Source organism: Heterodontus francisci, chromosome 12 (genome assembly GCF_036365525.1).
Source record: "Heterodontus francisci isolate sHetFra1 chromosome 12, sHetFra1.hap1, whole genome shotgun sequence".
Lineage (NCBI taxonomy): Eukaryota > Metazoa > Chordata > Chondrichthyes > Heterodontiformes > Heterodontidae > Heterodontus > Heterodontus francisci.
This window is the reverse complement of record NC_090382.1, coordinates 59,088,322-59,109,443: the sequence shown is the minus strand read 5'-3', so window position 1 is coordinate 59,109,443 and position 21,122 is coordinate 59,088,322. Positions and strand designations below refer to the sequence as shown.

The following is a 21,122-nucleotide window of genomic DNA, read 5'->3' as shown; positions in this document are numbered from 1 at the left end:
CCTTCTTACATCCCTCTTCTCCCTCATCCCACAATCTCTTCTGATATGCAAGTTGAACCTGGTGTAAACATGCACCTCTTACTTTCCCCTCCATCCCTTCACTCGACCCTTGTGCTAGCCAAGAACTACTACCTGTTCAGACACTGTGAGTGAGCCTGAAAGCCAAGGAGCAAGTCACTGACGATGAAGAAACACCGACACTCGATCTCACAGTCGCAGCTACCAGCTCAGGTACTGGCACTGAGCGTACTTTAGAAGGTAGTGCAGAGGCAGCATCTGCAGGTGGTGAGTCATCAGTCATGTGTGGGCTACAGCCAGGCCAGGGGGAAAAGATCACGCAGGTTCCAGCTCGCACAAGAGCTCTGCTACTGACGATTCAGATGAGGACATTGATGGATGGACATACAGAAAAAGGCTAATGGGCGTGCAAAATGAAATGCTTGTTGCATTGGCTGGACTGCCAGAAAGTCTGGTGTCAAGGTGCATGGAAAAGTCCGGCACCAATTTGACACAGAGCTTTGCATAGAGCTTGGAACCCAGTATTTCCAGCTTGGAAGTGGTGGCCAACTCATGAGAACACTGTGGACCCAACCATGATGCAGCACCTGATGGCCAATGTCTCAGCTTCCATTGCAGCACAAGCAGAAGTCACATCTGAGTGCTGTAGTGGAAGCTCAGAATGAGGTCATGAAATCTCAGCTTGTTGCCATGAGGGCTCAAACTGCTGCATTATAGTTGTGGATACCAGTGCTCAAAGAGGCTTTCAGGATCTCACATCAGTCCAGCAATCTGTGCTCCAGTAGATTACTCAGATTGTTGAGGCTCCAACCCAGGGGAGTGGCGGTGGCTCTGTGGAATCTCTCTCAAGACAACTGCATTTATCCTCCCACCACTGCAGTTCCACCAGTGCCCTTGTTGTTGCCTCTCAGCCAGCCAGAGCAGACTGCTGCTATCCATGCTGAGGTGGGGCAGTCCGAAGTCATCCTTCTGGCCCAGATCTGTTTGAGGGTGTCCTCCAAGGCCATCTGCAGTTTCCCACACTGAAAGACAGCAACCTCCCACCAGCCATGCTGCAGCCACTGGGCAGCATAGCATAGGAGCACTAGGACAGGCAAAGGCACCCACAAGCCAGGCACTAACAAGATGCACAAGGCTGATTAGTTGAGTTTTGTATGGAATATTGGATGTTTTGTTGGATAAAATTTCTATGGAATGGTTGTTTGGTGGTGGTCAGCATTGTGGCCAAGAGGAAGAGGAAGATGGCCTTTAACAAAGAGATGGTGACTTATGGGTCTGTTTTACAATGGGAATTTTGGGTTGTGCTCACGGGAACTATAGTCAAATGAAGTGATCACAGACAGCCCTGTCCGAACGTGGATGTGTCAGCTGCCTTCACCCTTCTTCCTCCTGAGGCGCTTGCCATATCTCTGGTGGTAAGGGTTCTGCTCTCATAATAGCCAAGTTGTGGAGGATATAGCAGACCACCACGAATGAGAACACACACTCCAGCAAATAATGGAGAGCTCCTCCAGAGTGATCCTGGCAGCAGAACTGTTGCTTCAGCACCCAATGGTCTGCCCTATGATGTTTCCTGTGGCAGAATGGCTCTCATTATACACATGCTGATCACGTGTGGTTGGGTTGCAGAGCGGCGTATTGAGTCAGGTGTACAGCGAATAGGCCTGGTCACCCAGCAGCCGCCTTCTGATTTGACCCGGTGGCTGAAAGATTGAGGGAGCAGTGGATTAGCACAGAATGGAAGCATCGTGCCTGCTACCAGGATAGTGGGCATTCATCAGCATGATGTGCAGAGTGTGATTGCAAACCTACTGCACATTCAGTGAATGGTAACTTTTGTGGTTGCAGTATGTCATGTTCAAATAGACCCCACTTCAGTAGCTGCTCATATCCAGCTAATAAAACTGAAACTATTAGAGGTATTCCCACATCTGAAGGTTAGCTGTATAATCAAGATAAATATATTGCTCCTGTTCTGCCATGAGGTTTGCTGACCTACAGATGAGATCTTGACTGAGTCTAGAATTATAAAGCTGAACCAGGAAGATAGTGGAGGCTAAATTCTATAGCTCCTGAATTCGGTCACAGGATTGTGATTTGCCAATATCCTGCATCCAATTGAAATGACGCAGGCAGTAGGCAAACTTCGTGCTGTCTGCTCATTTCCATGATTGTCTCATGCAGCCCAGTGTTGAATGCACTACTGAGTGGCTGCAGGCCTCAGCAGGGGGCGCAAGTTTGTGTGAGGCTAGCACCACTTAAAGCCAGCCTGCATCTCTTAAAAACGAGGTTCATTCTGGCTGGAGCAGGGACTGCAACTGGCTGATCAACTTTAGAAAACCTTCAGAAAGCACCCAAAATAGTGCAACAGGCAAGAGAGCATGTCCCCAGGCTCAAGTCACTGATGCAGGAGTGGAGAGGTTCTCTTCTATCAGAGAGCCAGGGGGCCCTCCAGACAGTCCTCAGAAGACAATGGGAGCAGGTGACTGTGGCACTAAATACCAACAGTCTGATGCCAAGGACATGGATGCAGTGCTGCAAGAAATTTAATGATCTCACACAAGTGGTCAAGGTCAATAAATTAATTCTTACATGCCAATTTCTACCAACTGCACCACTAGCTTCTCAACTGCTGCAATCACCACTCCACCTTCATGCGCCTACCAACAATCTCTATCAACCATGACTCAAACCTCATATTCATATGCTTCACCTCACCCTCACACACTTAACACTGCTAAAAGCTGCATTCTCAGATCTCACAGCTTCCACATATTGCCAGCTATTCAATTGTGACAGGAATATCATCCAGGCACATTGCACCACAATGACTGACCTTGAAGGAGACACACAGGCTAGTTTGGAGTGTATGTAGTTACTATACAATAAAGATTAATGTTTAAACAATACAGTCAAGGAACCTCTCTGGCTAGACTCTATATGGTGGCAGCATAAAGCACCAATTATATAATATGGTGAGCAGCGCTGTGATCGAAGTCCGAGACCGAGAAGAAAAAACTTGAAGCAACAATCATCCTTCAGCCAGAAGAGAAGAAACTTTAAAACAAGTAGCTAAAGCTCCATACAACGGAAGCATGGCTGCAAAGCAAGCGATCGGGTGAGTCATTTTGCTGACAATTGAGAAATCCTGGTTAACAAAAAAGCCTTTGAAGAGCTTAAAAAAATAATTTTCTAAGACACAGTGGGAGCGAGAGAAAAGAAAGGGTAAAACTGAATCCCTCACTCGGGCTGAACGCAAGGGCAGAGAGTGAGAAAACCCTGAAAAGCGCACAAACTGAAAAATAGACCAATAGTGAAAAAAAAGCATGGAAATCCCGCACAGTAGAGTCTCCATTAACGCAGCTAAGCTGAAGAGAAAAAAAAAAATCATTAATGCTGTCAAGCTTGAACAAAATAAATAAACTTTAGATAAAAAAAGCAAAGGGGAAATCTCTTGAACTGTTTATCGAACAGCTATGTCAATTCCTGTAGACAGCTCTGTAAACATATAAACATAGGAACATAGGAAGATAGGAACAGGAGTAGGCCATTCAGCCCCTCGAGCCTGTCCCGCCATTCAATGAGATCATGGCTGATCCGCGGCCTAACTCCATATACCTGCCTTTGGCCCATATCCCTTAATATCTTTGCTAAACAAAAATCTATCTCAGATTTAAAATTAACAACTGTTCTAGCTTCAACTGCTGTTTGTGGGAGAGAGTACCAAACCAAGAAGTGCTTCCTAACATCTCTCATGAATGGTCTGGTCCTAATTTTTAGACTATGCCCCCTAGTTTTAGAATCTCCAACCAGTGGAAATAGTTTATCTTTATCTAGCCTGTCTTTTCCTGTTAATATCTTAAAGACTTCAATCAGATCATCCCTTAACCCTCTAAATTCTAGCAAAAACAGGCCTAATTTGTGTAATCTCTTCTCGAAACTTAACCCCTGTAGTCCAGGTATCATTCTTGTAAACCTACGTTGCACTCCCTCCAAGGCCAATATATCCTTCCTACGGTGTGGTACCCAGAACTGCTCACAGTACTCCAAGTGGGGTCTAACCGGGGTTTTGTACAGTTGCAGCATAACTTCCGTGTCTTTATGCTCCAATCCTCTAGATATAAAAGCCAGCATTTCATTAGCCTTTTTGATTATTTTCTGCACTTGCTCATGGCATTTTAAAGATCTATGCACTTGAACCTCCAAGTCTCTTTGGACATCCATTGTACTTAACCTCTTCCCATTTAGAAAGTACCCTGCTCTATCCTTTTTTGGTCCAAAATGGATAATCTCACACGTGCCCACATTGAAATCCATCTGCCGCAGTTTTGCCCACTCACCTAGTCTGTCAATATCTCTTTGCAAATTTATGCTATCATCTAGACTGTCTACAATGCCGCCTAACTTTGTATCATCAGCAAATTTGGACATGTGACTTACTATGCCATCATTCCAAGTGAATAATGTGAATTATTGAGGCCCCAACACAGATCCCTGTGGGACACCACTAGTCACATCCTGCCAATCGGAGTACTTGCCCATTATCCCCACTCTCTGTCACCTACCACTCAACCAACTTCCTAACCATGCCAATAATTTGCCCTCAACTCCATGGGCTTCTACCTTAGTTAGAAGTCTCTTATGTGGGTCTTTATTAAATGCCTTCTGGAAGTCCATATAAATAACATCCATAAACATTCCCATGTCCACTACCTTAGTCACATCTTCAAAAAATTCAATGAGATATGTCAGGCATGACCTTCCCTTCATGAATCCATGCTGGCTATCCCTGATTAACTGAAATGTTTCTAGGTGTTCAGTCACCCTATCCTTGATTATAGACTCCAGCAACTTGCCCACCACAGATGTCAGGCTAACTGGTCTGTAATTTCCTTGGTTCCACTTTCACCCTTTTGCCTGTGTGGAGTTTGCACGTTCTCCCTGTGTCTGCGTGGGTTTCCTCCGGGTGCTCCGGTTTCCTCCCACATGCCAAAGACTTGCAGGTTGATAGGTAAATTGGCCATTAGAAATTGCCCCTAGTATAGGTAGGTGGTAGGGAAAATATAGGGACAAGTGGGGATGTGGTAGGAATATGGGATTAGTGTAGGATTAGTATAAGTGGGTGGTTGATGGTCGGCACAGACTCGGTGGGCCGAAGGGCCTGTTTCAGTGCTGTATCTCTAAAAAAAAAAGTGGAGTTACATGTGCAACTTTCCAATCCAGAGGGACCACTCCTGAATCAAAGTGAATATAGATATAAGTGAACTGCTGAAAGAAATGGGAAGTCTCTACCAGAAATCTATAAAAGAAAAAACATAAAATACTGTCAAGCACCTACTACACTCCAACAAAGCAAGCTTGCTTGGAAAAAAGAGTTTCTTAAAGGCGAACACTCTAAAAAGTCTATAACAATTTTTTAAATGGATCAAAATCTGGAAGTGCCAGAGTTTCAATAGTCACAAGGGATCCAATCAGACTCAAAACTGGGTACTATGGAGGAAAAGATTGCACAGATGCAAAATTGCATCAAAATTGGACAGCAAGTATGAAACAGAGTAAGTTATTACATTATTATATTTAATTGATGCTGTAACTGATGATATAATAGCAAGACAATGTATTGATGAAACATTAGCCAAATTTGATGAAGTCTTAAAAGCTTAGGTTTCCTATTTCAATTTGTGCAGCAATTCTGCGAGGCGAGAAAAGACCTTGGTTCAGGAAACCTCCTGCAACTGTTCAGTTCCTTCACCAGAGGGCTGAACAAGAGGCATCAGGAAAACAGGTACACAGGATGGTGGGAGGGGGAAAGCAAGAACCAGCTTTAAACCTTGCCAGCGTGGTGGTGCAAAAACTGCCGACAGGCGTGAACGATGTCCCGATACTAAAGCAGAATGTTTTTATTGCAGAAAAATAGGGCATTTCAGTCAGATGTGCCGAAATAAAATCCTCGACCACCTCAACCTCGAGTTAAGAATAGAGAGGTAAATGAAGTTATGCAGCAGACCAATCAGAATATTTTCTGGGCACAATCAAATATCCAAAACAAGCATTTTGGTCAACAGACATATCACTAATTTCAAACTCGACACCAGAGAAAGTGTGATGGTCCACACACTTTCTGAACCAACAGCAACTCAGTTACATGGCCCAGGAGGTGTTGTACTTGAAGTAAAGGGGAAGTTACAAGCAATGTTTCAATGTAAGGGAAAGCAGATATTGGAAACACTGCATGTCCTAAGCAATCAGGAGTTCTGACTCTTGAGTGGAGGAGTTTACATTGACCTTCATCTTATAAAGAAAGTTGAAAAAGATAAACAAGAAAAATCCAGGAGCCAGGACAGAGTGGGAGTCTCCCAACCTGACCTGAGCACTGCAGAGAGTCTGGATTCCGCCAGAGAGCCTGCACAAAGCGGAGAGAACCCACGCAACACGGCAAAGCCCGCCATGCCGCTCAAAGCCTACCAGAGCGAAAAAGAGAAATGCAGCAAGTTCCTACAGGAGTGCTACACAGACAGAGAACTTGGGAAAAAGCAAGTCCAACAAATTTGTCAGGTACACAGCCAAGATCAAAGAGAACCACTAATTTCGAACCAATTCCCGTGGGAACAGTTGATGATGGATTTATTCTTCTTAGATCATATTTAATTATAATTGATTACTTCTCAAGATGAATCGTAGTTAAGCAAATGTACACAATAACAAGTGAAGCATTCATCAGAGTTTTACAAGAAGTTTTTGCAACACATGTCATGCAGGCCCCCACCTACCAAGAATGAGGCATATTAATTTTGTCATATGAACATTAATTTTAAACTGTTGCTGGGAAGAAGAGAAGGCCTGTTACAAGGGCTGCCAGACACTTAGCTGTAAAACATTTGCATACTAACAGACACTGCTTGTGGAGACAAAAGGTCCATTCCCTGACACTTTCAACCCACAATGGATTTTGATCACCAGACATTGAAGGTGTGAGGAATAGCATTCCAGAGACTGTGAAGGTAATACAATCAACAAAACCCAGGACTGGTTAAACCAGCTGGTCACATGACTAACTGGCTAGTCCAGGGTTTTTTGAACTAGCCACACAGTTTTTGAACTGGGAAAGACTGCAGTGAGAAGACCTCTCCTGTCTGCTCCCATCTCTTTCTCACAAGCCTCTGGACCCACTGAGGACACATGAACTTCAAGAGAGAAAAGTTTCCTACATCGAACAAGGTTTAATAAGAACACTGGGCCCCAACGAAAAGCAAGACCTACCTACAATCAAGGACTCCACAGCGAGCTCAAAGAACAGTAACCAAAACCATCTTCAGATATTGCCTCAAACTTTTCCACTTTATTTCTTCTCCTCTTCTCTGTCTTTATCTGCATGTGTGTATCGCGTATGCATGCTAGCGTGGGCGTGTCGCATATCCGTAGGCGTTAACCGAATTAGTGTTTAAGTTTAATAAAGTTCAACCTTTTTTCTTTAAACCTATGAAAATCTGTTTGGCTAGTTTCTTTGCCTTATAATTGGAAGTTAGTGAATAAGGATTCACTAAGGAGGAGCTAAAACACGGTGTGTTTAATATTAAACCCTGTTACGTTAAGACCAGGTGAAGGCTGAGAGGGAACCCTAGACTCCTTTCTTACCTGGTCATAACAGATGATATACCTGATCAGATAGTATCTGATAATGGACCACAATTTTCAAACGATTACTTCACGCACTTTGCAGAAGAATGGATTTGTTCACCTAACAAGCTCTTCTAAGTATCCACAATCGAATCGAGTAGCTGAGCGAGCAGTCAGAACCATTAAAACTATGTTAATGAAAAATCAAGATTTCCAATTAGCACAACTGACATACAGAACTACTTCATTATTGTGTGAATTTGTGCTCTTAGAACTTTTAATTTAAAGAAAACTTTAAACACAACTTCCAATTCTATCCAAGAAATTACTTCCAGTTTTGCAAAGCAAGAATTTTCAGAAAGTACAGCACAAAGAAAAGTTGTATTGAAACAAACAAACCCATAATTATAACAGAAGATACCGTACAAGAAACCTACCAAAGTTGTCAGAAGGGCAAAAGGTACGAGACCAAAATGGAGAAGGGGTAATTCTCCAGAAAGAGGAGAATCAACAGCGATCTTATCCAGTACAAACTCAGGAAGGTCACCGAATGCTACAAATCTCAATGAAGGCCATCCAAGTCAGGAAACAAGGGATCAGAGAAATACTACCAATCTTCCACATCTGACAACAACAAGATCAGGGAGAGTTGTGAAGCCTCCTTATCGTTTGAATCTATGAAGTCAGAGATTTGGGGGGCGATGGGATAACATGTAAATATAAAAATGAATGTATGTAAATATATATTGGGATAAAGACTTGGGGGCAGATGTAGTATGAGGGTATCAAAGGGTTAATCTTGAGAGAATGTAAAGATTACTGTCCACCATGATGATGTAAGAGATCATGTGGGAGAGACTCGAGAACGATTACAGCGTGGCTTTTGAAGGAGACACACAGGCTAGTGTGGAGTGTATATAGTTACTATACAATAAAGATCAATGTTTAAACAATACAGTCTATGAACCTCTCTGGCTAGACTCTATACGGTGGCAGCATAAAGAACCAAATATATAACACTCTCTTTTGCAGGACAAGATGGCCCATAATAGATTGCAGCCACAGCTAACCAGCGGTGGGGGGGGTGAGGGGGATTGGGTGGTTGCAGGCATGTGCTGACCCAAACAGAGGAGAGGGTGCTGGGAATAATTGGAATAGTCTTCACTGAGGCCGTGACCAGTAGCATGGCCAATGCCATTGAGGATGATGGTATGTTTCTGCCTAATGGACTTTCTCAAAACTCACTTCACCCTTATCCCTAATCTGTTATAATGTGTAAGCTGCAAATGGTGTAACAATGCTTTCCCCCCACCTCCTCTTCCCTCAACCAACTCTCCTCTTGTGCACTTAAACTTTCAGATACCCAAGAATCACTGCCTGACCAGGCATTTCAATAATATGTTGCTTTTCTATTCTTCTGGCCAAAGTGGAAAAGTTCAAAGTTTTCCACATTATACTCCATCTGCCACTCTTAACCTATCTATATCCCTTTTCAGACTCCTTATGTCCTCTTCGCAACTTACTCTCCAACCTATCTTTGTGTCATCAGCAAATTTAGCAACCATACATTCTGTCCCTTCATCCAAGTCATTGATATAGATTGTAAATAGTTGAGGCCCCAGCACTGATCCCTGCGGCACTCCACTAGTTACAGCTTGCCAGCCTGAAACCTGCTCTCTGTTTCCTGTTAGCTAACCAATCTTCTATCCATGCCAATGTATTACCTCCGATACAGTGGGTTCTTATTTGTTTAGTAACCTTTGATGTGGTACCTTGTCAAAATGCCTTCTGGAAATCCAAGTACAACACATCCACAGGTTCCCCAATATCCACGTTGCTTGTTACTGCTTCAAAAAATTCTAACAAATTAATCAAACACACAATTTCCCTTTCACAAAACCATGACTCTGCCTGATTGCGATTTTCCAAACGACCTGTTATAACCTCCTTAATAATAGATTGCAGCATCTTCCCTATGACAGCTGTTAAGCTAACTGGCCTGTAGTTTCCTGCTTTCTGTCTTCCTCCTTTCTTGAATAGTTGAGTTACATTCACTATTTTCCAACCTGATGGGGCCTTTCCAGACTCTAGGGAATTTTAGAAAATTAAAATCAATGCATCCGCTATCTCAGCAGCCATTTCTTTTAACATCCTAGGATGAAGTCCATCAGAACTTGGGGACTTGACAGTTTTTAGTTCTAATAATTTTGTCAGTACTCTTTCCCTGGTGATATTAATTGTTTTAAATTCCTCTCTACCTTTCAACTCTTGATTCACAATTCTTTTGGGGCGTTATCTGTATCCTCTACAATGAAGACAGATGCAAAAAAATCTGTTCAATTCCTCCGCCATTTCCTTCTTTTCCTTTATTAACTCACCAGACTCACTCCCTAGAGGACCAACACTCACTTTACTTACTCTTTTGCTTTTTAAATACCTGTAGAAACTCTTACTATCCTTTTTTTTATATTTCTAGCTAGCTTTCTCTCATACTCTAATTTCTCTGACATTATTCTTTTAGTCATTCTTGCTGTTTTTTATATTCTATCCAATCTTCTGACCTGCCATAACACTGCACTGAATTGTACATTTTTGCTTTCAATTTGATACTGTCTTTAACTTCCTGAATTAGCCATGGATGATCCGTCCTTCCCCGAGGGTCTTTCTTTCTCACTGGAATGTATCTTTGCTGAGTGTTAAGAAATATCTCCTTGTATGTCTGCCACTGCATCTCTACTGTCAGATCCCTTAACCTAATTTCCCAGTTTACTTTAGCCAGCTCTGTCTTCAAACCCTCATAATTACATTTGTTTAAGTTTAAAGCACTAGTCTTAGTTCCGCTCTTCTCATCCTCAAGCTGAATGCGAAATGCAATCATGTTGTGATCACTGCTACCTAGGGGCACCTTTGCTATGAGGTCATTAATTAATCTTGTCTCATTACATATTAGCCGGCTCTCTGGTTGACTGTAGAACTGCTCAAAGAAACTGTTCCAAAAACATTCATGAACTCATCTTCCAGGCTACCTTTGCCAATCTGATTCATTCAATCTATCTGTAGATTAAAATCACCCATGATCATCGCCGTACCTTTCTCACAAGCCCCCATTATGCCTTCCTGCATACCCCATCCTACAGTGTGGTTACTATTAGGGGTCCATAAACTACTCCCACAAGTGAATTCCTACCTTTACTATTTCTTATCTCTCCCGAAACTGACTCTACATCTTGATTTTTAGAACTAATGTCATCCTTCTCTTCTCTCTTTGGCCTCCTTATCTCGAGAGGCAATGGGTAAGCACCTGGAGGTGGTCAGTGGTGTGTGGAGCAGCGCCTGGAGTGGCTATAAAGGCCAATTCTAGAGTGACAGGCTCTTCCACAGGTGCTGCAGAAAAATTTGTTTGTCGGGGCTGTTACACAGTTGGCTCTCCCCTTGCGCTTTTGTCTTTTTTCCTGCCAACTGCTAAGTCTCTTCGACTCGCCACACTTTAACCCCGCCTTTATGGCTGCCCGCCAGCTCTGGCGAACACTGGCAACTGACTCCCACGACTTGTGATCAATGTCACAGGATTTCATGTCGCGGTTGCAGACGTCTTTAAAGCGGAGACATGGACGGCCGGTGGGTCTGATACCAGTTGCGAGCTCGCTGTACAATGTGTCTTTGGGGATCCGGCCATCTTCCATGCGGCTCACATGGCCAAGACATCTCAAGCGCCGCTGACTCAGTAGTGTGTATAAGCTGGGGATGTTGGCCGCCTCGAGGACTTCTGTGTTGGAGATACGGACCTGCCACCTGATGCCAAGTATTCTCCGGAGGCAGCGAAGATGGAATGAATTGAGACGCTGCTCTTGGCTGACATACGTTGTCCATGCCTCACTGCCATAGAGCAAGGTACTGAGGACACAGGCTTGATACACTCGGACTTTTGTGTTCCGTGTCAGTGCGCCATTTTCCCACACTCTCTTGGCTAGTCTGGACATAGCAGTGGAAGCCTTTCCCCTGCGCTTGTTGATTTCTGCATCTAGGGACAGGTTACTGGTGATAGTTGAGCCTAGGTAGGCGAACTCTTGAACCACTTCCAGAGCGTGGTCACCAATATTGATGGATGGAGCATTTCTGACGTCCTGCCCCATGATGTTCGTTTTCTTGAGGTTGATGGTTAGGCCAAATGCATTGCAGGCAGCCGCAAACCTGTCGATGAGACTCTGCAGGCTCATCCTTAATCCTTAATTAACAGAGCTACCCCTCCACTTTTTCCTAGTTTCCTGTCCTTTTGAAATGTCATGTACCCTTGAATATTCAGCTATCAGCCTTTGTCATCTTGCAGCCATGTCTCTGTAATGGCTATCAAATCATACATAGTTATTTCTATTTGAGCTATCATTTGATTTGTTTTGTTACGAATGCTACGTGCATTCAAATACAGAGCTTTTAGTTCTGTCTTTTTACTATTTATGCAACATCTAGCCTTAGCTGCTTGCATACTCTTAATTTTGTACATTCTGTCCCTTCCTGCCACGCTCTGATTATTTTCCTTATTAATACCTTGCTCTCTTGCCTTGTCCTCTCTCTTTAATTTATCATAGTTTTTCACACTTGATCCCTCACCCCCACTATTTAGTTTAAAGCCCTCTCTACCGCCTTAGTTATATGACTCACCAGAACACTGGTCCCAGCATGGTTCAGGTGAAGACCATCCCAATGGTATAGCTCTCACTTTCCCCAGTACTGGTGCCAGTGCCCCATGAATCGAAATCCATTTCTCCCACACCAATCTTTCAGCCATGCGTTTAACTCTCTAATCTTATTTACCCAATGCCAATTTGCTCGTGGCTCAGGTAATAATACATAGATTATTACCTTTGAGGTTCTGTTTTTTTAATTTAGCCCCTAGCTATTCATACTCCCTATGCAGAACCTCTTTCCTAGTCCCATCTATGTCGTTGGTACCCACATGGACTGCAACAACTGGATCCTCTCCCTCCTACTGCAAGTTCCTCTCCAGCCCCGAGCAGATGTCCTGAACCCTGGCACCGGGCAGGCAACACAGCCTTCTTGACTCTTACTTTTGGCTGCAGAGAACTGTGTCCATCCCTCTGACTATACTATCTCCTACTACCACTGCATTTCTGTTTACTCCCTCCCTGCTTGAGTGGTTTCCTGTACCACAGTGCCATGGTCAGTTTGCTCATTCACCCTGCAGCCCTCACTCTCATCCATACAAGCTAAAAGAACTTCAGACCTGTTGGACAATTACAAGGGCTGAAGCTCCTCTACATCTGCCTTCTCGATCCTCTTACTTGCCTGACTCATAGTCACACCTTCCTGTCCCTGACCACTGACCAAATCAAATGACTCTATCTAATGGGTGTGACTGCCTTCTGGAACAAAGTGTCCAGGTAACTTTTCGCCTCCCTGATGCATAGCAGTGTCTGTAGCTCGGCCTCCAGCTCACTGACTCTGAAGCAAAGCTCCTTAAGCTGCAGACACATACAGCAGGCATGTTTGCAAATTGATCACACTGGTGTCCACCTGCTCCCACATACTGCAGCTGCAACACATCACCTGTCCTGCCATCCTTAATGCATTTTAATTAACTATTAAATTAATTATATTTTTATTAATGCCCCACCTCCCCAGCACTTACTGTACTAATTTAAACCTTGGTAATACAATAAATCTTATCGCTTAATCTAAAACACAACAGCAGACTCACCAGCTTTTACTTTTTTCTTTATTCCAGCTATTTGCACACCTTTGGTAAAAGCAGTGAATTAATCTAGCTATTTGCTCACAGATCCTTACAGTTGATACTTACTGACGAATCAACTTACGACTTTGTTGTGATGTCACTATTTGCATTTTTTCACTCTTTCTTCAAGCTCATTCCAAGCAGTTTGGGAGGAAATGGGGTGGCACAGTGGCGCAGTGGTTAGCACCACAGCCTCACAGCTCCAGTGACCCAGGTTCTCTTCTGGGTACTGCCTGTGCAGAGTTTGCAAGTTCTCCCTGTGACTACAAGGGTTTCCACCAGTTGATCCAGTTTCCTCCCACAGCCAAAGACTTGCAGGTTGATAGGTAAATTGGCCATTATAAATTGCCCCTAGTGTAGGTAGGAGAATGGTGGGGATGTGGTAGAGAATATGGGATTAATGTAGGATTAGTATAAATGGGTGGTTGTTGGTCAGCACAGACTCGGTGGGCCAAAGGGCCTGTTTCAGTGCTGTATCTCTAAAAAGGAAAGGGTAGCTTTGAACTTATGGTTCCAAAAGATCTCTACCACTGGGGTTCTTCAATAATTTCTCAGTCTGTTGTTGTTTGATTAATAGAGATTGATTGCTATGATTAGCCAACAACTTCATTATTATTGTATCATGCGACCACCAGAATGGTAAAAGGCGACCTAGACAGGCCATAGTCTCTTTGTCTAGCAATTCCTATGTTTTATGCAGTATATACCGAAACACACGCACTCAATGGTTTCACATCATGTTCCTCAAAGTTTCTTTCAGAAGCAGCCCAATAATTCATAGCATTTTCAATTTAACATGATTTTAAAAAGTGCATTTATTTTCTCCAACTTTATCATATTTCCCATTTGTGACAGAATAGCAATTATTCATAACCAGCATTTTCAAATGAAATGTGGAAATGCTGCAAATTTCACAGGCCTCCAATAAATAACTGAGAAATGGAATTCAGATGTCTACTCATTATCACAAAACTGATATAACTCCAGGAAATATGGGTTGTATGAGAGAAATGAACTGAAAATATCTGGGATTCATCCCTACAGCAGTATAAGGTCACAACTGTGAGGAAAGAATTGTCATTCTGTCAAAGGTGGCTTTCCAACAAGAGGGTCATATAGTGTTAAACAAAATAGATTATATAAATGGAATGAAAAACGATGAATCCTGGAATAACACAACGGGTCCATCAAATGCTGTTAAGTAAAACTGTTAATTCTTAGTTCTTCTGAATAGCAAACCTTTATTCTATTTCCAAGGACTAACAGACCCACTGTTCACTTCTGCCATTTGCTGGTTGAATTAAAGGTTGTGCGGGACTACTTCTTCAAGCACTTTGTTTAAAGCCAACAGGATCAGAATTCATTCCAACCCTGAGCTTGACAAATGAGCCTGGCATTGTATATATGGTGGAAATTGTAGGAGCACCTAGGACTCAACGATCATGGTATGAAGAGATTTTAAAAGCGCATGACAGTATTTGGAACAGCCAGAGAGAGAAAAATATTGTTGGCGAGCAGAACTTGCTGATGCAATAGGTGAGACAAACTGAATGGGATATGGAAATGTTCTGTTTGTTGGCTGTAAAGGTCCTATGTGAAATATGTTCAGATGAGCTTAATCTGCTTCTCATTGAGCATGAGCCTACAGTATAAAATTGTCCTTGAATTTCACTCAAGGGCACAGAATGGCTGGTGTGAGAAATGGAAGAATGTTATACCGCAAAAGATAGGACTTCTCTTCTGAGGTTGGCTTAGGGCACAGGAGAAAAACTGTTTCTATGTTAATCAGAAGAATATAATAGGCTTAGTGATGCTTGATGCTCTCACTGCATGCTCAACATTGGTAGTATTCCATTCCCCAAAATAAATAACCCTCAACTTTGTGTATATAAAATTCACAAAGAAAGAAATGTTTTATTTATTAAAAATGGAGACTGAGAGAATGCGAAGTGAGCTTTAAAAAACTAAAAAATGTTATGGGAAATTAATAGTGGAAAATTATACACAAAAGAGTTGAAAAGGCTGCAATCAAAATTCATTATAGTAAATCAACAGAGATGAAAGGCAACAGAGGCCAATTTGGTTAGGTGGAGATATCAGGGCAAATTTATTGCTGCTCTGCTCTCAACATTTGAGGGGAGCATAGTTGGAGAATCAGGACCACAGTGCTGGTGAATATCTGATCTGCACTCTGAGTGCCATCACTGTCTGGAGTGTGGGAGCGTTGACTTTACCTTTATAAAAATTAGCATAAGGTAATAAAAAAAGAATTAAACTGGCTGCGATCACAAATTGCATTCTCTTTCAACCCCACTTTCTGCAACAATTGAAGGCTGGCTCAGGGACTGAGAGAGAGAAAACCCAGGTTCTCAGACTTGGAACTGGCAGTCCTTGTAAAGGAGGTCTAGAGGAGGAAGGATGCAACGGAGAGGAGGTCACAGAGGCAGATAATGTGGTGCACGTGGGAGGAGATCACCCAGGAGGTGACAGCCAGGCACCCTGGCCCCAGGACATGATTTCACTGCCACAAGAAATTTAACAACTTGACACGAGAAGCCAAGATAAGATCCCATCTCATCACAACTTAAACATTCTTCATCTACCATCTATCTATAAACAACATTCAGACAACTCACATTACTGCATTCTTCCTCACAGACACCACTCACACATCTCAAATACATCTCACAGTTCTTCAATCCTGTGAGGTAGCACACACATACAAACACACCTGTCAATACACTGATTCACAATCGCTACTCTTTCTCACCCAGAACAAGACAGTACATAACAGGTGGCAGCAGGAGCTGGCTGTGGCAGGAGAAGCATGCCTGAATGGCACTCCCCTTGAGGAGACAGTGTTGGCTGTGGCCAGAGGCAGAGCATGAAATGTATTACCCCGAGGTATGTGGCCATTCCAGCTTCCTTACATATCATAACAAATCCTGATGCCTAATTCCCCAAGTCTATCCTCACTCCCAAGTTCCATATGGTCACATCACACATACCCTCCTATGGTGGCCACACTAACCCTTCTAGCTTTTTCATTGCAGGCTTCAGGGGCAAGAACTACCTCAACCTCTGGAGGAATTGGCAGTGGAGGAAGAGCCACTCCATGCCCCCAACCCCCCCCACCACCCTCCACCCCGGAGGAGGAGAAGAAGGAGAGTTAGGAAGTAGGTGCTGCACAAATCATTATCACTGTCGCAAGCACCAGCTCAGAAACCAGCACTACACGTTACTGAGATGCTCGGTAGGAGAGGGATCATCACAATGGGACACATTGGGCACTAGTGAGCAGCAGTCAAATCAGGTGAAAGGGGTGCCACAGGTTCCACCTCACCAGGTGGCAAGGTGTCACACTAGCTCTGTTGTAGAGGAGTTAGCTCGCAGGGCCAAGCTTCAGGATAAGGCTGATGGATTTAACAAACCAAATGCTTAATGCAATGAACAGCCTGCCTGAATACTTACAGGTTATGGGTAGGAGGATGGAGGCATCCACCTCTACCTTGGTCCATGGCTTGGTGCAGAGCCTGGAACTGATCCTCTCTGGCTTGGAGAGGCTGGTCAATTCCAGCCAGCTACCTAAGTGCCCAGTATCTGTGGACTGAGGTCACAACTTCCAATACAGTCATTTCAGCTTCCAGGGAACGACAAAGCGGTATAATGAAAGTTCAGGCAGCTATCATGGTGGCTTTCGGCTGCTCAGTCAAAAGGGATGTTTAGAATGTCTTCAATGACACAGATCTGCTTTCCACCAGATTGATGAGCTGGCTAAACAAATGCCCCAAAGTAGTGGCATTAGATTCAGGGAGCAGGAACCTACTGACTGCTCTCCAGATGCCAGCATTGCTGTTCCCACCCCCACCACTCCCCCATTGCCCTTGCAGTTATCTGTCAGCCAGGTGGTCCAGACTGCTGAAGCCCAAACTGAGATGGTACAGTCAGAGGCAGGGCCATCACAGCCTTCAGCTCACGGCCCACATCATCTCATTGCAAGAGAACATCTGAACTAGTCTCTTTAGAATCTCAGCAGCAATCCTCGTCTGCTGCTGCAACTGGGGTTACACATCGTAGAAGCACTAGATTATCCAAGAGCACCTATAGATAGCCATTAAGGGCAAGCAACAGGGTTTAATATTTGTTAGATGTATGATGTTTCCATTGTTTGATTGTGTTGCAGATAAAGATTGATGACGGTAATTGGGTAGCTGTGGAATTAGTGATTTCTTTTATTGCAGTCTTCATGGGTAAGGAGTTGAAAGGTTTGAGTGCAGATGACAGACTTCCTGATGGCTCCTCAGTCATGAAAGATAAATTATGTGACAACAGTTCTCTGGAGCTTTTAATTAGATGGTGACAAGTTTCCCTGCTAGTTACAGACTGTCTACATTGAACCCTCTGGTGTTCTGCTTGGTCCCCTCGTCTTTTTTTAAAATTCATTCATGGGATGTGGGTGACGCTGGCCAGGCCAGCATTTATTGCCCATCCATAATTGCCCTTGAGAAGGTGGTGATGAGCTGCCTTCTTGAACCGCTGCAGTCCATTTGGGGTAGGTATACCCACAGTGCTGTTAGGAAGGGAGTTCCAGGATTTTGACCCAGCGACAGTGAAGGAATGGCGATATATTTCCAAGTCAGGATGGTGTGTGACTTGGAGGGGAACTTGCAGGTGGTGGTGTTCCCATGTATTTGCTGCCCTTGTCCTTCTAGTTGGTAGAGGTCGTGGGTTTGGAAGGTGCTGTCTAAGGAGCCTTGGTGCATTGCTGCAGTGCAACTTGTAGATGGTACACACTGCTGCCACTGTGCGTCGGTGGTGGAGGGAGTGAATATTTGTAGATGGGGTGCCAATCAAGCGGGCTGCTTTGTCCTGGATGGTGTCGAGCTTCTTGAGTGTTGTTGGAGCTGCACCCATCCAGGCAAGTGGAGAGTATTCCATCACACTCCTGACTTGTGCCTTGTAGATGGTGGACAGGCTTTGGGGAGTCAGGAGGTGATTTACTCGCCTCAGGATTCCTAGCCTCTTACCTGCGCTTGTAGCCATGGTATTTATATGGCTACTCCAGTTCAGTTTCTTCCTCCTCCTCCTCTTATTAGGGCACCTGAGCTTGACCGTCCAGCACAATTGTTGCTGGTAGCAATTGGTCTCCTATGATTGCCAGATTGTGGAGCATGCAGCAAGTCACCATGAATCTGGAGATGTACTGAGCCAAATACTACAGGCCATCTCCTGGCCAGTTGCAACTTCTTGGCTAGGAGGCATTCACCTGCATGATACACTGTTGGTGACCACACACAAGCTGCATACTGAGGGATTGGAATTACTTCCTACTCTTGGACACCTCTGAGTTTAAATAAGGGGCTCGCATGGCAGTCAATGGCTTCCTGAACCATGGCCAATCCTGCAATCCCGTTGAATCCTAATGCTGTCTGCATCTGATCTTCTCTGCCAATAGAGAATGATAATTCCTCAGAACATATAGAGCCACAGCGACATCCCTTATGCAGAAGTGCGCAGAGGATTGTGAGATGTGACTTATATCACCTGTGGCAGTCTGCAATGTTCGAGTAGCTTAAAACTAAATGCTACTCTGACATTGACTGCCACAGGCAATGCAGTCTTAGCTGTGCTGGGACATCTGAGTCTTTGTTCTACAGGCCAAAGATCTCTGTAATGACCTCCTTGGTAAAGAGCAGGCTCCTCATGCACTGGTCTTGGGTCGTGTGAATGCAGGAGTAGTGCTCTCCAAATGCCGTGGGTGAATAGGGCTTTCTGCTGAGAGTTCTTGTGTCACTCTCTCCTGCAGCAGCTGGTGCTAATCTGCCTCGACTCATCTTATGCTCCAATTCCTCATGTAGACCAAGGGCATCTCCTAGCATGGTGCCCATGATCAAACTCTCCCTCTCGCCCTATAACATGTCCAATAAAGGTAGAGTAGGACAGAACTCTCTTTTTCGGTGAAGTCCTGAGAGGACTTCCAGTAAAAATGTTGATAAAGTATTGGAGAAGCTTTGAGAAAGTGCCCCAGAAAGTCTCTTGGTGTGTCTCAAAAGTCCTTTTCAAATACAATGTAGATCTCGTCAGTAAGTGTACATTGAAAACTGAGCATTGCTTTAAGTAGCCCTTGAAATGCTGAACAATGCTTTGTTTACTCCAGTTCAACTGGAGTAAACAAGGAGAAGTCATTAAATGAAGCATCGTGAACCAAAATGTCATGCAGTGTCTTTAATGAGCACTAGCAGGTGACTTAATTATCATTCAGCTTCTTAACAATCCTCCGGCTGGCCGTTCCTAGTGCCCGTTTCAACTCCCTTACCAAGATGGTGTCCTGGGCTAAAGGTGGGCTAAACCGGCATTGCAGCTCAAGATCCCATCTTTCCCACTTTGCAGGCTCTTTAGCACCAAAAGTTTCCGGGGAAAATCCTCCTGCTATTGTGTCAGTGTCAAAAACCATTGGTACATTGAAGAGAGTGTTCAAAGGAATGAATGTAATTATGTAGGATAACTCATAGAGCTAGACTTGCTATATTGCAAAAAAAAAGTTAGAATAGTTATTGATGTTGCATTTTTTTTAAGTATCTGATACCATATCAGAAAGTTTCTGACTGTGTTGTTTGTAAATGCTGCCTGTGTTCTTGTTGAAATCATTGTGTGTTGCATGCTGTTTGCTTAATTATTCCACTGTGCAATGGGTTAATGCCAGTTTTAATTTTTCTGTTCTTTTTAACATATGATAAATATTCATTTCCTTCTATGTCTTGTTTCAGTTTTATTTTCAGGTTTTAACTTTAGTTTGTGCCATCCGTACCAAAGAAAATAGCTTGTGTGTTTATGGTTAGAGTTGGACTTAAAGGCAATGATGTACATATAAAGAAAAAGGAAGAAAGACTTGCATTTATATAGTATCTTTTATGACCTTATGTAGTCTCAAAGTGTGCTGCAGCTAATGAAGTACTTTTGAAGTGCAGTCACTGTTTTAAACTGTAAGAAACGTGCCAGCCAATTTGCGTACAGCAAGCTCCCACAAACGGCAATGAGATAACCAGATGATCTGTTTTTTGTGATATTGATTGAGAGATAAATATTGTCCAGGACATCAGGTAGAACTCCACTCCCCTTCTTTGCAATAGTACCATGAGATTTACATCCACCTGACAGAGCAGATAGGGCCTCAGTTTACCACCTCATCCAAAAGACAGCCCATCTGGCAGTGCAGCGCTTTCTCTGTACTGCACTGGAATGTCAGCTTACATTTTTGTATTCAAGTCTTTGGAGCAGGGCTTGAAACCACAACCATCTGATTCAGAGGTGACCGTGCCTCAAACTAAAGACCTGCTACCTGACCCGAACCCGACGACATGTGTCGGGTTTTGGTCAGGTCGGGTCGCACTTCCGGGTCCAGCATTCAGGCTCGGGTTGTCTCGGGTTGGGCTGGATCGGACATGCTCTATTACCACCTCAGGTAAGTGACTTTAATGTTAATTTACTTTTTGGATTTTAAAGGTGGTTTTGCTACAGTTATTTTAAGCTTGTGCAGGTAGGGAACAAAGTGAAAAACGGAAGGTAAGTTAACTGATGGTCAGGTCGGGTCGGGCCAGGTCAGGCACGGGAAAAAATGGAAGGACTCGGGCTGGGCCGCGGCGGGCTTGGATGGGGTTCAGGTCGAGTCTGATTTGCAGACCCGAGCAGGCCTTTACTACAAAGTAAGAAATGGGATCGTTAATAAATGATACTT

The 21,122-nt window shown here is 43.7% G+C and overlaps 1 long non-coding RNA gene across 1 annotated transcript in view; it reads right to left on the bottom strand.

The window, feature by feature from the left end:
* The window catches only part of LOC137375603 (uncharacterized), a 215,450-nt gene that overhangs the window by 173,366 nt on the left and 20,962 nt on the right, over window positions 1-21,122 (bottom strand). The gene's annotated exons all lie outside the window — the stretch shown is intronic.